Here is a 4,395-nt window from a genome sequence, read left to right on the forward strand (position 1 = left end):
TGCCTGGCGGAGATGTCATTTCTTGGGCTTCCAAGAAGGAATCTTTCATTACAAACTCTTTGTTGTGATAGTAGTTACTGGTAAAGAAGCAGAGTGGCTAAGGAATTTAGTCTATAAGATTCCTTTGTGATCTAAACCGATAACACCTATTTTTATCATTTATGATAGTGCAGCCACTTTGGCTAAGGCATATAGATAGGTTTATAATGGCAAGTCAAGACACCTAGGTGTTAGACATTGTATGATCAGAGAACTAATCATGAATGATGTGATTTCGGTTGAGTTGTGAAATCGCAACAAAATTTGGCAAATCACTTGACTAAAGGTCTGACAATAGACTTAGCACACATGTCTACAACCAGGAGAGGATTAAGGTACATTTAATTCTATAATGATGACTCACCCAATTCCCTTCTAATATAATGTTAGGAGTTGAATTCAATGTGGAAAGCTCATACTTATAGATTGGAACACATGAACTATTCATCACAGGTATGTGTTCAATTCTGCAAGTTAGCTAGGTAGAAGTTTAACTTCTTAATAATTCTTTTAATAAATGTATGTGCAGATAAATGGAAAGGAGTTACCTACGTGATTATGAAGTGTAGTTGCATTTCAAGAGGTTGTGGACTCAACCTTGATATGATCATGATAGGATTGGTAAAAACATCTTTATAATAGTGTCAAGTTGTATTTTGCTAGAAATTCAATAAACTAGTATGTATTTTACTTTCTGGTATTAAAATGGGTTGATGGGTTCAATTCTTAAAACACCCTGATTCTCGAGTATTTCCAAATGTATGAGACTAAGTAGAAATTCAATTGCTTCGATATTTTCATTATGTACTAGTTTGGTTTTTCTTGATAAGGTTATGTTTGATTAAGGATTACACCAAAATATGGGAGGATTGTTGGTGATTTTAGTGTCACCATGTCATTTTATGTAACTGGAACTAACATGTGAGCTAAGGGGCTTCATAATTTGTACTCTAATATATGTACAACGTTTGTGTGAAGTGCACTCATGTATAAGATCGAATTAGAAGTCGGTTTGACGATATGTTAGGGGTCTGGTGGCAGCGCCCCTAGGTTCGGGGTTTCTAAAGGGGTGGTGCCCCTTTGGCGGGGTCAAGGGGCAGTGCCCTTAGCGGGGTACAAGGGGTAAAGCCCTTTTCTGGGGTCCCGCTGATGAATTCGTGGGAAAAACGAATTCATTAGGGTGATTATGGTAAAACTGAAGAAATTTGTCAGTTTTTGAAACCCTAAATCCTCATTAAAATCCGGATTACCCTGACTTGCTTGTAAAGAAACTAATGATCGCCCAACCCAAATGAAACCCTAATCTAGTTTATTATGTTTAAACGACTCTTCCTTTTAGAAAAGGCACATGAAATTTAGTTCTCGTTTTTCTTTAAAAAATCACAGAATCTTTCTAGCAATTTGGCACACGATTTTGGTGCCTAGAATCATAAGTGTCCTATTGGATTATCCTATGCTGAATTTCTTGTAACCCAGACATAGGGTAGAAATATCAGTTCGAAAAGTGTTCACACGATCCAAGTTGGTATCCGGATCTCCACTACAAACCCTATTTTTCTAATACGAATCACTCCAACCGCATCCACACAATTACGTTCAATACCCAGCATCCTGTAAGAAGAAAGCCACTAGTCCATTCCAGATAGAAAAAAATACCGACATGTACACATCCCGCCATCCAGCATACAAACTCTAAATATCACATACCATCTCGTTGTTAAAAAGGTTGATTGACCGTCACTACATCACTATACCAACTCAAACATAAAACCCAACCAATGTCTATTCCTTACTCATCTAGATTAATCCGCGTAGGAATTTTATTATGCATAAGACGCCATGTAAAAACATTGACTTTGATAGTGTTTAACCTATGGTTGAAAACGAACCAGACATTCGGATTATTTGTGAACCGTTCGACGAAAAGTTTGTTTATATTCGTTTATTTAATAAACGGACGAACACAAACACAAATTCACATTTATTTAGTTAAACGAACGAACATGAACAATGCTCTTATTTGTTAATTTATGTCATTAATATTTGTTTATATTTGTTCATTTAAGTTCCTTTTATATTCTTATATGTTGATCAGTTGTGTTTCACTATATTACTATATTATATGTTCGTTCATGTTTATATATGCTCAATTATCTTTTTACATCTATGGTTGATCAGTAATAATTATAATCATTTAAAACATTAAACATTATTTTTTGATTTTAAAAGTAAAAATATAATCATTTATATAGAGTTATTTTTAACTAATTTTATTGTAATTTGATGCATGAAAATAGATACACCTAATTTTATATTTATAACCTAACTAACTTAACTAACTAAATTGCACCTAGGCAGTGTACCTAGTCAAATTATAGAATACTCAGGTAAGTCGGGTGTCGATCATAGGGAACGGTTTTGACTAATTAATCTATCTACTACTAAATTAACCTAATTGCTAACAAAGAAATGGGATTTATCTAATTTTTCAAGTTTAGATAAACTTAATTCCTTAACAAAAATTCAATCAGTAAACAAAACACTTTTGTTAGTTCGAATAGACTTTCCCTCAATGATTTATTAATTAACTATGACAATTACTGTTGGTTACCAATTAAGATAGTATTAGCAATTTAGTTCTAAATTTACTAACATTAATTAATTCATGTAAGTTTATGTATGGTCACAAAATAGTTAACACATAATCAATTATTGAATATGATTGGAGCCATGTAAGATTGATTTGGAAAACACACTTACGGTCATAATATAAGTTCTCTAGCACAGCTTAATTGAATAGTTCAATTACTTATCTAATATTGGTTTGATCTTAGCTCTAATAAACGAGTGTTCACTGAGTTATTTGGTATTCAAATTCATGCAACTTCATATTCACTAACTACACAGAACAAGAATTTAAAGAAACCAACCTTTAATTCAAACATGCTAGGTTCAATCAATCAAGCACAAGTCATAACCAACAAGTAAAGTAAAATCTAAAGTATTAACATCATGAATTCCAGCTTCATCTAGCTAACAGCAGTAGCTAGATTTAGCTGGACATCCTAACAAATAAATTCAAATAACTCATACTCAATAACATAATTAAAGTACCAAAACTAGAATCCAATTATGAACTTTTATTCTCCTTTGGTGTTGAAACCCAATTCCATACCATTTCTCCTTCTGAAATTCGTGTCCAGGAACTCTCTTAATCAGCCAAAAAGCCCCCCCAATCATAATTATTAGCAACGAAATATGTAGTTTCTGATTTTTCCGCACTCACGCCATGAATGGATATGTCTCATGACGTGAATAGTAGATATCCGTGTTGGCTAAGGAATCTTCTTCGCGATGTCTATCTTCTGGAAGATTCGTGTTCACGTCATGAATCTATAAGCCTCACGACGTGAAGTTAGCAGATTACGTAATCTTCTTTCTTCTTTTATTCTCCAAGCCTCCAAAGTTCCATGTTTTTTCATTTTTAGTCTCTTTCTCAAAAATGCTTCTATTTGGCTGCAAAATATAATATAAGCTTATGAGTACCATTATTCTATGCTAATAACCAAATATTAATAACAATATAAATAAATATGTCCTAAAAACATGTATAAATATGGCTATATCAAAATACTCCACACTTATTCTTTGCTTGCCCTCAAGCAAATCTAATTATTTGTACTCAAACTCTCATCACTAACATCATATAAAGCAATGCATTTCAAACTCAATCATTATTCTAAGACCGCAACGCATGCATTTGTGTCTAAAATTTTCCTAAGGACCCCCCCTAATTCTAAATACTCACAATCCTCATAAACACTCGCCCACTTCTTTTGAGCAACGCTTATTTAATGCATCCCTCCGAATCCGTCCGCATAAATCTTTCTAACCACAAGGTATTTTTGTAAAGCTACCCAAGCACACATAATCTTGAAATTACAAATTTTGATACCACAATGGAGCTCTTTACTTCTTTGATATTTGAGCTTTAATTTCTTTGAATTCACCACCTTTTTGTGTGATTTTTGGTATCTTCAACTTTTGATTCTTCAGAACTCTGATGTTTTGATTTTCACTTGATTGTTCCAAAATTCTTCAAATTTTCTTGTAATTCTCTCTCTCTCTCTCTCTCTCTCTATCTATGTATCTATCTATCTATCTATCTATGTATCTATCTATCTCTCTCTCTCTCTCTCTCTCTCTCTCTTACATGTAACTCACTCTTTTTTTCACTCAAAACCTGTATCGCCTCTTGGTTAAGGTATTAGCCTAAGTGCAATGCCTACGTTAAGCTTTCCTGGACAAATTTATAGTACACGATGCTAAACATATTGCGATCTTCAAACTAAGCGA

The sequence above is a fragment of the Lactuca sativa genome, chromosome 4 (genome assembly GCF_002870075.4).
Source record: "Lactuca sativa cultivar Salinas chromosome 4, Lsat_Salinas_v11, whole genome shotgun sequence".
NCBI classification, from domain to species: domain Eukaryota; kingdom Viridiplantae; phylum Streptophyta; class Magnoliopsida; order Asterales; family Asteraceae; genus Lactuca; species Lactuca sativa.